At 45.3% G+C, this 12,262-nt stretch overlaps 1 long non-coding RNA gene across 1 annotated transcript; it reads right to left on the bottom strand.

Annotated features, from left to right (window-relative positions):
• Positions 1-574: 574 nt before the first annotated feature.
• Positions 575-11,630, bottom strand: LOC120858373. Its single transcript, XR_005719850.1, has 3 exons — positions 10,968-11,630; positions 4,722-4,834; positions 575-926 (listed from the first exon to the last, which is right to left on the bottom strand). It is a non-coding gene; the product is annotated as an uncharacterized LOC120858373 (long non-coding RNA).
• Positions 11,631-12,262: the final 632 nt, after the last annotated feature.

Here is a 12,262-nt window from a genome sequence, read left to right on the forward strand (position 1 = left end):
TCAAGAGATCTCTAGTCTTTCCCATTCTATTGTTTTCCTCTATTTCTTTGCACTGATCATTGAGGAAGGCTTTCTTATCTCTTCTTGCTATTCTTTGGAACTCTGCATTCAAATGGGTGTATCTTTGCTTTTCTCCTTTGTCTTTTGCTTTTCTTCTTTTCTCAGCTATTTGTAAGGCCTCCTTAGACAGCCATTTTGCCTTTTCACATTTCTTTTCTTTGGGGATGGTCTTGATCCCTGCCTCCTGTACAATGTCATGAACCTCCATCCATAGTTCTTCAGGCACTCTATCAGATCTAATCGCTTGAACCTATTTGTCACTTCCACTGTATAATCATAATGGATTTGATTTAGGTCACTCCTGAAGGGTCTAGTGGTTATCCCTACTTTCTTGAATTTAAGTCTGAATTTGGCAATATGGAGTTCATGGTCTGAGCCACAGTCAGCTCCCGGTCTTGTTTTTGCTGAGTGTATAGAGCTTCTCAATCTTTGGCTGCAAAGAATATAATCAATCTGAGTTTGGTATTGACCATCTGGTGATGTCCATGTGTAGAGTCTTCTCTTGTGTTGTTGGAAGAGCAACTAACTACTAACATGACTGAGCAACTAACGACAACAAAAAGAAAAAGATCCATCTATCAGGTAGAGCTGCCTAAAGAATCGGCCTCTTTGTCCTCAACTGGAATTTTTAAGAGTAAGGGTAAGGCTGCGCTCTTACAGCTCCCATCTGTCTCCATCAATAACAGATTTTCAAAATATTGTGTTTTTCTTTTAATTTTTTCCTTCTCTCTTTTTTTCCTTTCTCTTTGTTTTCAAGAAATACACGTAAGTGAACTCGTATCAACTTACCCTTGAAATATGTGTGTTGCAAGCTCTAGGCTCCTTAAGTTCCAATGGTGTGAGGGATGTCTCAGATTTGAAGAGTTCTGGGAAGAATCACAGAGGGTTGAGTTGTTTTATTTGTTTTCTTGAAGCATAGACTATTTTGCTCTCAAGGCAGTAAGAAAACCCTAAACTCACCACACCTATCCTTCCAAGCCAATTTCTAGCTTGTTCCTCTAAGAAATTAGTTATGTCCCTATAAGTAACAGTAAACAGGGCTTCCCTTGTACCTTAGTCAGTAAAGAATCTGCCTGCAGTGCAGGAGACCCAGGTTCGATCCCTGGGTTGGGAAGATCCCCTGGAGAAGGAAATGGCAACCCACTCCAGTATCCTTGCCTGGAAAATGCCTGGAAAATCTCATGGACAGAGGAGCCTAGTGGATTGCAGTCCATGGGGTTGCAAAGAGTCAGGCGTGACTGAGTGACTTATAAACAACAGTAATAATCTCTTCCTCTGCAAACTGTCTAGTTTTCTGGATTCCACTGGAAGAACCATCCTTTTTTCATAAATAATTTCTGACTTCTTTGCCCTGCACCTTGGACAGATTTTGATCCTGTATGATCGAATTTGCATGAGATATATAAAAGCAGAAGTAAGCAAGTCTCCTCAATGCTCTCTCAACCATGACCCAATCTGACCTTTTCAGCTCCATGGAGATCTCAATGACATCTCCAGCTCACTCACCACATCTACACCATGAAACTTACTGGTTCCACAGCTCCTTCTGAGAAGGGTGGACCTTGACACTCTGTCAGGTGACTGCTATGCCAGCCACAGCTGCTATGCCAAGCCAAGGACATCCAGTGTGGGCCAGACTTAAGGAAACTATGAGGTGGCCTGAACTGAGAATGCAACCCAGTTAAGGAAGCCCTGTGCTAAATGGTAAATACCCACTCTGATCATTCTGAATGCAGGACACAAAGAATATAACCACAGCACAGAGGCAAGAAGAGGAAAACAAGATAGAACCAGAAAGAGAATCCTGAGCAGGGAAGAATCACTAAGCAAAGAATGGTGGTTTTTCCTCTCAAGAGGAGACCAGAATACAGTAACTGGAATTGCTGTGGTCTCATCGTGAGGTCTGAGTGTGTGGATGCTGAGACGGTTTTCTTTGCTAACTCAACTGCACACATATATTTTTATCAAAATCCCACATCTCTTGCAGTGTTAAGTGTATTCATTTTTGGTTTGGGGGTTTTTGCTTTTTGGTAATTGGAAAGAGCCCAACAACTTATCTAAAAATGAAGTCATAATCCTCTCTCCCAAACTTTCTCTTTCTCGTTCATTGCCTGTATCTATTCTTGGTATCACCATCCCAATTCTTTGATTTCTCCCAAGACCTTACCAGTCTGTAAATCCATCTGCCAGTTTCTCTTAGTTCTATCTCCACAATACAGCTCCAAGGGATCAGGGTTGGTAAATACTCTGCTCACACAGCATGAATGCCCAACCCTTCACTCTTGGCAGACGTCACTAATTGATCACTGTGCTCTTTCCCACTCACCTAAGCAAGGCTAAAAGCAACAACAGCTCTATTCCTCGAGTGTTTATTTTATATACAAGGTATAAGCATTTGCATGCCTTATCTCACTTAATTCTCATAGAAACCCTGTGAAAACCCTCTGTTGGTTTTTTCATTGTATAGGCTCAGAAAGTGAGGAGAAATGCCCCAGCTCCTTCCTTCCTCCAGTTACACGATCTTTCTCTGGGGCCTCCCACTGATGGAATCGAGCTGGAACCAGCTGGCAGCATAGCCAGGGAAATGGAGCTTGCAGGAGTTAGCTCCTTGCAGTGCACAGCAAAGCGGAAGAAGGACAGAGGTCAAATCTGAGACCAAATAGAATGGCTGGTGAGAAACTTCTGATTTCACAGCCCAAAGTAAAGTGTCTTGACTCTGAAAGACGACAGCATTTGATCCAGAAATCTCCTTCTGCACTGAATGCCATTTATCATAGTTGCTTATCTATATAGTATGTATTTGCGAGTCTTTTCTCCTTTGCTCGATAGCCCCTAAAAGTCTCTTGGGTGAGATACAAGGGTGAATTATCACTCCTGTCATAATGGCTAGCCCCACACTTTGCTTAATAACTATTACAGAATGAGGAATAATGTATTTTCAATGCCTGTGCTTCTTCAGTCTGAGGTGTACAGCAACATGTCAGAGGGGTATTCGACAAACACCTTACATCTCCCTGGAGAGTCAGTCTCGCAGTGTGGTAAGTAATTTTACAATAATTTTTTTTAGGAAAAAAATCAAACAAAATTTACATGGTTTTCTTTAAGATAAATTACTTTAAAAAATACTAGGCTCTCTTTGTATTCATTTTTTAATAATTTTTTTCAACAAGTAGTATTGACTGAGCATTTTCTGTATGCCTGGCATTGTTCCGGACAGACCTCATTCTTACCTTCAGGGATTTTATAGTCTAGTGCAAAATTCTATAAAAGACTGACAGCAAATGTTTTAGGCTCCCTGGGCCCAATATTCCTTGTTGCATTACTCATCTCTGCCTTATAATATGAAGGCAGCCATAGACAATACCAAAATAAATGAGTGATGATATGCTCCAATAAAACTTCATTACAAAAGCAAGCAGCTGGCAGGATTTGACCAATGGGTCATAATTTGCTATTGGGAAAAGCTAAGTGAGTGCTAAATCACTTCAGTTGTGTCCATCTCTTTTTGTGTCCAACTCTTTTTGACCCTATGGACTGCAGCCCTCCAGGCTTCACTATCCATGGGACTCTCCAGGCAAGACTACTGGAGTGGGTTGCCATTTTCTTTTCCAGGGGCTCTTCCTGACCCAGGGATCGAACCCATGCCTCTTACATCTGCACTGGCAGGCAGGCTCTTTAGCACTAGCACCACCTGGGAAGCCCAGGGGGAAAACAGACATTAAATCATTTAGAATGTTGGAGAATAATATAAGATGCTAGAGAACTGCAACACTGCTAGAGAATAATATAAGATGCTCCAAGGGCAAAACTAGGGTAAGTCACTTAGTCCAGGAGCAAGACCAGCTTTGTGGGTGTGCAAACAAGGTGTACTCAGACGGGACAGTGTGCTCGGTTTAATGCTCTGTTGTCAGTGTCTTGAAATTTTTAATGATGTTATATTTGAACCTGTGAGGTCAGAAAGGACAATGGAGCCTGCGTGTGAGCAGAGCCTCTGTTCCAGGTGCTCATGCACACACGTGAGGGCTGGAGTGCACAAGTATATGGCAGCGGGCAGCACCAAGCGGCTGGCCTGGCCGTCTGGCGAGCATGTACACACCTGGGGCTGTCCAGAGAACCTGGAGCAGTGCAGGCAGCCCTGCCTGGGACCTGGGCCCAGGCTGCTCGAAGGCGGCGGCAGCAGCAGCAGATGCAGCGGTGGGGCCAGCGGAGGCGACTGTGGGAGAGGGGAGGGGTTCCGGGGGCGCCACGGGGACCCATGGTGGGAAGCAGGCTTATTCGTTTCTCCCCGGAGCCTGTCCCTGTGGCATCTGCACAAATACTAACCCTCTAATCTGAGTACCAGGACACTTGTGCACTCAGGTAGTACAGCTTGTCAGTAAATTATTACAAAATAAGGGTATACACATTGATGCTGCAATAAAGCATATCAGGGACTTATTAAAACTCTTCAAAGAATTAAGAATTTCTGGTTTTGAAAATGGTTGCAGTGCTGCAAACCAAATATCTATGGGTTTAGAAATAGGAATTAAATGTAAATACTGTTCCATTTGATAGAACACCACCTTCATACAAAATTTCAGATAAACCAACAATTAACAAGGAAAACTCATAAAATCTTATAAATAATAAAATATTTTAAAAGGAAAAGCTTTACACTTTACCTTCAATCAGACTTTCTGTCCTGCTTTTCGAACAAGGGGGTCTATATTTTCATTTTGCTTTGGACCTCACAAATGACGCAGTCGGTGCTGTCCAGGAATCCAGGCAACCTTTCCTGAGGAAATGAGTGGAAAAGCAAGAGAGGGCATGTTGCACTAGGCCGTGGTCTCAAACTGTGGGTGCTGTACCAGCAGCACTGGCATCAGCTGGGGTCCTGTCAGAGCAGCAGGTTCTCAGGCCCCACCACAGAGACTCGGGGTTGGGGTGGGCCCCAGCAACCTGACGTTACCCGCCCCCCCCAGCTGGACCTGATGTCCCTCAGGTTTGAGAGGCACTGCTGCAAGGGGGCTGAGAGAAGAACAGTGTGTGTGCATTGGGAAGTGGCGGGGCGGGGGGGGGGGGGGGGGAGCGTAGGGGAGGGACCAGGTTCTTAGAACAAGGAGGAGAAAATGGAGATTTTTAAACCAGGAATAAAATCACAAGTCCTTATAGGTAACAAGGTCCTCAAGGGTCAATGCATCCCACCCTCATCCCTTCCTGATCTTTCCTACTGCTTTCTGTCTTAGCGGCATGCAGCCCTCTGATCCACCAGCCAGTCTCCTGCCCCAGGACCTTTGCACCAGTTACTTCCTCTTCTTAGAATCCTTTTACCCCAGAGCCCTCTTGCATTCTTTGGATGTCTGCTCAAATGTTACCCTCTCAGGAATGCCTTCCCAGACATCCTATTTAAAGCTGTCCCCTCAGTGCTCAGATACATACACATTCACACCTTGATCCCCTCTTCCCTGTTTTATCTTTCTCCATGGCACATACCAATGCCTAGTATGTCCTATCACTTTCTTATTTTTCAGGTTAAGTATCTACCCTCCTCCATTCCCCGCTGGAAAGCTAGTTCTAAGAAAGCAAGTGGTTTTCTTTTGTTTCATTTACTGACATATTCTCAGGGGCCTAAAACTACCTAGTAGAGAGGGAACGCTTGATAAATATTTATTGAATGAACAAACGAGGAGGTTTCAATTCAAACAAATGCATAACTATAATTAATAAGAAAGGGATTCGCATAATCTGGTTAATAAAGAAGCTAGCAACAAAATCACTGCAGATGGTGATTGCAGCCATGAAATTAAAAGATGCTGACTCCTTGGAAGGAAAGTTTTGACCAACCTAGATAGCGTATTAAAAAGCAGAGACATTACTTTGCCAACAAAGGTCCGTCTAGTCAAGGCTATGGTTTTTCCAGCGGTCATGTATGGATGTGAGAGTTGGACTGTGAAGAAAGCTGAGCACCGAGGAATTGATGCTTTTGAACTGTAGTGTTGGAGAAGACTCTTGAGAGTCCCTTGGAATGTGAGGAGATCCAACCAGTCCATTCTAAAGGAGGTCAGTCCTGAGTGTTCATCGGAAGGACTGATGCTAAAGCTGAAACTCCAATACTTTGGCCACCTCATGCGAAGAGTTGACTCATTGGAAAAGACCCTGATGCTGGGAGGGATTGGGGGCAGGAGGAGAAGGGGACGACAGAGGATGAGATGGCTGGATGGCATCACTGACTTGATGGACGTGAGTTTGGGTGAACTCCAGGAGTTGGTGATGGACAGGGAGGCCTGGCGTGCTGCGATTCATGGGGTCGCAAAGAGTCGGACACGACTGAGCAACTGAACTGAACTGAGCAACTGTTCTTAACTTGAGACCATAGCTGGGTTTATTCATGGAGGTAGAGGCCAGTAGAGCTCTGGGAAGGCGAAAATCCACACACTCACTTCACCTCCACATGGTGGAGGTGAAAAAATCCACATGGCTCACTTCACCTAGCATCTGGGGCCACGTGACTATTCTGCTAAAGCACTGTGAGTAGACGAGGCAGGTGTGAATGCCAGGCCATGTAGGTTAATGGGAATGTCTCCTCCACTTCTTCTATGTCATTTGGCTGTGACCATGCCAGCTTGTGCAGTGACGAGGTCAATGCACAGCGGAAAGTTCCTTACGCGTTCTGAAATAAACCTTTGTTGTGATATAGCATTGATATTTGTTACTACCCTATAGCCTAGCCTAGCCCGAATACTAGCATCACTATCCACAGGTGGAGTCAGAGAGCAGATTCAGAGAAGTTGAAGCTTCTGAGCAACTGTACTATGAAGAATATGTATCAGGTGGCTTTAAGGAAGATACTGTACCTTGTTCACAAGTGTAAGTATATAAAAATGCCACCAGACAACGCCCTGGTTATAAAAGGCGGAAACTAAGAAATGAACACATAAAAGTATACAGGTAGGAGGCAGAATCTATAAGTATGGACAGTGACAAACTTAATTTTCTTGGGCTCCAAAATCACTGTAGACTGTGACTGCAGCCATGAAATTAAAAAACGCTTTCTCCTTGGAAGAAAAGCAATGACCAACCTAGACAGTGTATTAAAAAACCAGAGACACTTCTTTGCCGACAAAGGTCTGTATAGTCAAAGCTATGGTTTTCCAGTAGTCATGTATGGATGTGAGAGCTGAACAATATTGATGCTTCGAACTGTGGTGCTGGAGAAGACTCTTGAAAGTCCCTTGGACAGCAAGGAGATCAAACTAGTCCATCCTAAAGGAAATCAGTCCTGAATATTCATTGGAAGGACTGATGCTGAAGCTGAAACTCCAATACTTCAGCCACCTGATGCGAAGAGCTGAGTCACTGAAAAAGACCCTAATGCTGGGAAAGATTGAAGGCAAGAGGAGAAGGGGATGACAGAGGATGAGATGGCATCACCAACTCAATGGACATAAGTCTGAGCAAATTCCTGGAGATGGTGAAGGACAGGAAAGTCTGGCGTGCTGCAGTCCATGGGGGCACAGAGAGTCAGACACGACTGAGCGACTGAACAACAACAAATGGATCGGTCTGTTTAGGGTTGAATCTCAGCTCTCTTACTTACTGACCTTGACCAAGCTAATTAGCCCCTCTGGATCTCAGCTTCCTCTTATGTAAATAAGGATAATAATATTAGCTGCTTTAAGAAGTGTTGGAGGATTGGATAAAATGAGAAGTGAAATACTGGGTTCTCAGTGCTTGATACAAACTCCTTAAATCTTCATAGCAACTGCTTGGGCTAGATACTATTTTTATCCCCATTTTATAGATGATGAAGCAGATGTACAGAGAGATTAAGTAATTTACCCAAGGTCACACAGCTAGTAAGTTATAGTGCTGGGATCTGACCTCTGCAGTCTCCCTGGAGGGACAAAGGTGAATTCTGAGCTGTGAATTGGGCAGACTGCAGGCAAATCTCAGCCCCAAAACTCACCAATCAACTGACTTTGAAACAAGAGCTTAACTTTTTGCAGGGCAGCATTTGGTGAGTGTTAGCTACTGTTGCAATGACAATGTCAAAAAGGGACACAGTCTGAGAAGTTGCTTGGAATAGAATCACAACACAGTGGGTCACTGGTCAGGCTCTTCTGCTCCCCACTGGAGTTTATGGGGATACCTATTCTGCCGCTCTGATGTTACACATGTAACAGCGCGGCCCAGGTAATCAAATGCAGCCCCATTTCCACTTGCCAGGACACACATGTGATGGAAGGCTCCTAGGCAGGGTCCCCTCCTTCCCACCACCACCATCACCAGGACACCGTCTCCCTGTGAGGCCTGCCTCTCTCATCCCCCTACAAGCCAATCAAGGCTTCTTCTCTTTAGGTTAGGCCAACCTGGTGACCCTCTGCAAGTCAGAGAATAAGGGGATTAATGATTCAGGAAATCGTTGCTGGCATGCACACCCTGCTCCTCACCACTTTCACCCCGAGGCAAAAGAAGCTGATTTTCTGAAACATCATTGGAAACAAAAATTTATGGAGTTGTGACAACTAGCCCCACTGTATTATTCAGATTACAATTCTTTGAAAATCCACAGTCCTCTGATGACAGCAATGTGGGTGTGGGTGGGTGGGGTGAGTGGGTGGCAGGCAGGTTTTAGGGTTGGATAGAGGCTTAGGTTTGGTTTCAGCATGCCTCCAGGGTAATATTGGCCTACATACTGCCACTGGAGCTTGAGGAGTCATTTCTCCCAAGTGGTCACTGTGGGTTTTATCAGACAGAACAAAGAATTGTAGAAGATCCAGAAACAGTGGCTAGCTAAGGAAACGGCATTTCCCAGGGAAATGGCAGCCTGTGAACTGTCATCATTATAAAGCATTTTAGGTCCTTCAGAGATGTTTTCATCCCGTTTCTCAGTACTTCCCATTTCTCTTTCACTTAGATTTTTTTTCTCCTTCATTATATCTGTCTTCCTTTCTTCTTGATCTTCCTCTTTCCTTCATTGCTACCCTTCTCCTTTCCTGCCTTCTTCCTCTTCTATGATTTTTTATATGTGCTAAATCTGTGTTGATGTTCCCTGTTATTAACAACAAGGTCACTATCCTCCAAAGAGAAGTGACAATATTTAACAAATAAAAACACACAATGCCCAGATAAATTTGACTTTCAGATAAACTTATACTGAAAAAAGTATCTGTTGTTTTCTGAAATTTAAATGTACTTGGGTGTCTTAGAATATACTGGCAGCCCTGGGTGCATGCTAGGTCACCTCAGTCCTGTCTGACTCTTTGTGACCCCATGGACTGGTGGGGTCCTCTGTCCATGGGATTCTCCAGGCAAGAATACTGGAGTGGGTGACTATTTCCTCCTCCAGGGACTGGCAGCCCTACCGCCAACTAACTGTAGCTCAGTGTGGGCCTCGAATAATGTTTGTCCTGCAAGTTGGTGGCTTTTAGAAATGGAAAGATGTCCCATACCAGCTCTGCAGTAAACTTTGTAACTCTATTATTACTTTTAAAGGGTGAGGAACCAATACTTCCTGAACCCTGCAGACAGTAGTTTTTCATTTCTTGCTTTTTTATACTGCCTACATCTTCAAAGTGTTTTTCTTTGAAGGCAGCTGGTCTCCTTAGGGCATCCCCAAGCCTGGGCACCCCAGAGGCTAGAGAAGGCTGTAGCTCAGACGACAAAGGGTCCCAAGTGGTCAAATTTCAACAGGAATGTCAGGCCTCTGTGAGGAGAAAGGTTACTTCTGCAGGGGTGTGGCGGAAGGGTGGATTACATTACTTTTCTTTCAGTTGTCACATCTTTGCCTGTAACTTGCTCTGTCTTCACAGAGACTGAGAAAGGATGGTGCGGGGGCTGGGGGCAAGGTGAGGGGGGAGGAACACTCTGCTTTTCTTGTGCCGCTTTGGCTCTACTTGGGAGTGAAGCTTACATGAAAAGGAGTGATGGCCAAGGCTCCCCAGATGACACTGAGGTCCGTCACTGCTGACAGGTAATACCTAGTTAATACCTGGCCTCCAAGCTGGAGAGCCTTCCAGTCTGCTGGTGGCTGGAACACAGCAAGCATCTAAAGGTCACGAGATTGCAGAAGTCAGCAGGGCCTGGCCTTTTGAAAGGTGTGGTCCTCTCCCTTCCAGGCTGAAAACATTTCTCAATGACCCCAGAAGCTGGTAGGCTCCCAAGCCCAGGGAGCACTGCTCCCTTCCCCAAGGCACTGATAGGGCCTGCAGCCTTGCACTAACATTTCTGAGCCCTGCAGTCCAGGCCAGGCTTTCCGCTCTCCCTGCTGGAGGCCCGCCATCCTTATTGAGTGTATTTCCAAGAAAGCAGTTGACAGGCTTGGCAGTGCTATTCCTGGAAATGTTCAATAGGCCATCTTCTGGCAGGGCCGCCGCTGACGGATGGGTTGGTCAGGGAGACCACGTGCTCAGCGCCATCTCCACCCCCGCCTATTCCCAGGTGCCTCCAAGCAGCAGCCGTCCCCAAATACCTCGGGTTGTTAGCTGGCGGGGGCTGTGGGCCTCTGTGGAACTTGCTTCCTCCCCAGCAGGGCGGCTGCCAGCGGGCTTGCTGCTAAATGAAGACAGGCGCCCTGTGACTATAAATTATAACACACATCAGCCCCAGCCGAGGCACTGCATGTCCCGCAGGAGACTCCGCAGGGGACGCCTGGCCACTGCCAAAGGGCATTCCGGACAGTGGCTCCTATGGCGGCCGCAGGACAGAGGCCAAGCCTGCCGCTGGGCAGAGGAGCTCTGGCAGCTCCCGGAGGTCGGAGTTTCCCTCTGATGCAGACCGCGGCTTCTCTGCTCTACTGCATTTGGCACCTTTGTAGGGGCCGTTTGTGCCCCGCCAGAGGTTTAGCAGCATCCTTACCCTGCAACCACTGAGGGCCAGTGGCACCTACACCGCACCCTCCTCCACCAGTTGTGACAATCAAAAAATACCTGCAGATGTTGTCAAATGTCCCCTGAAATGCAGGGCTGCTCTTGGCTGAGTACTGCTGGTACAGAGGAAAGGAGACGGGGGCCTTCTGAGGGTGATGCCAGAGAAGACAGACTCGCAGAACGTGGTTTCCACTTGAGCTGCGTGCTGCCAGGCATGTCACAGAAACCTTGAGCCTCAGTTTTCTTATCTCTAAAATGGAAAGGTAGAGAAGGGCAAACCAAGAATGTATGGAAATAACAGTTGAATTAATGCATGGTGGGTACTTTGAGAGGTATTCAAGCACCACAGAAAACACTGCAGCAGTAGATTATCTGATGCTTGAATCCTTCCCTACCTCAAAGGGTCTGGTTCCATTTGAAAGAGAAAAAAGCTAAATATTTATAAAATTTCACAAAAACTCTTAAATTAAAACAAACGAATGCTTTAGAAAGATTTTCTCTTCATTATTTTTTTTCTTCTTAATTCAAACATGATTAAGCATGCTATGACTGCCTGAGGTTAATGAATGTGATTTTTTTATCTTCCTTGAAAGAGGTTTTGTATCTTTTAAAAAAAAATTAACACCCTAGAAATTGTATCCCTTCAGTGAAAGAACAGAAAGTAAAAATGGGAGGGTCCTTCTATCTTTTTTTCATAAAATTTGTATCTTTTTCTTTATAATTTATAGCAAAAACAACCCCACAGTCCTATAGAAAGGCACTGTCGCTTTAAATGAGGCTTGCTGTTATATAATTCTCTGGCTGCCTTCAACCAGCCAGCTTTCAAGGAACTGTAAAGAAATCTTTAAAGGCTAATATTTCTCTTATTCACACTGGCAGAAAAACACAAAGGAAATGGGTAACCTGAGCCACGTCAATGGTAAGAAATGAAGAGCTGAGTCCTTGAGGACAGAGCCACAGTTGGCCCCATCCCAACAAAGTCTCAGGGTCCTTGTCAAGCTCCAGGCAACCATGGCCTTTCCTTTGTGGCTGTGTTCACTGGAAGATCCAAGGCCACATTTGCTTTGGGAAACAAGACACTGTGATTAATCAAAGAAAACAAAAACAGCTTCTTTTCTATAATGGGCCCATCGAAGGGCTTTTCTAGGAAAACCCCCATCAAGCTGTTCCTTCTATTTTCTTAAAGGCTAACAGCCAAGGGAGGGGGTTGGAGGGGTGTGTGAGGAGGTATCCATGGAAGTTTATTCCCAAATAGTTCCCTCTCAGAAAAAGACTTCCTTGTGCTAACTAGCTCGAAGTGCTGAGCACCGGCTAACAGCAGGGGCCCTGTGGAAAAAAGCATCTCCTCTTTTTAA

Source organism: Oryx dammah, unplaced genomic scaffold, assembly GCF_014754425.2.
Source record: "Oryx dammah isolate SB20612 unplaced genomic scaffold, SCBI_Odam_1.1 HiC_scaffold_29, whole genome shotgun sequence".
In the NCBI taxonomy this organism is placed as follows: Eukaryota; Metazoa; Chordata; class Mammalia; order Artiodactyla; family Bovidae; genus Oryx; species Oryx dammah.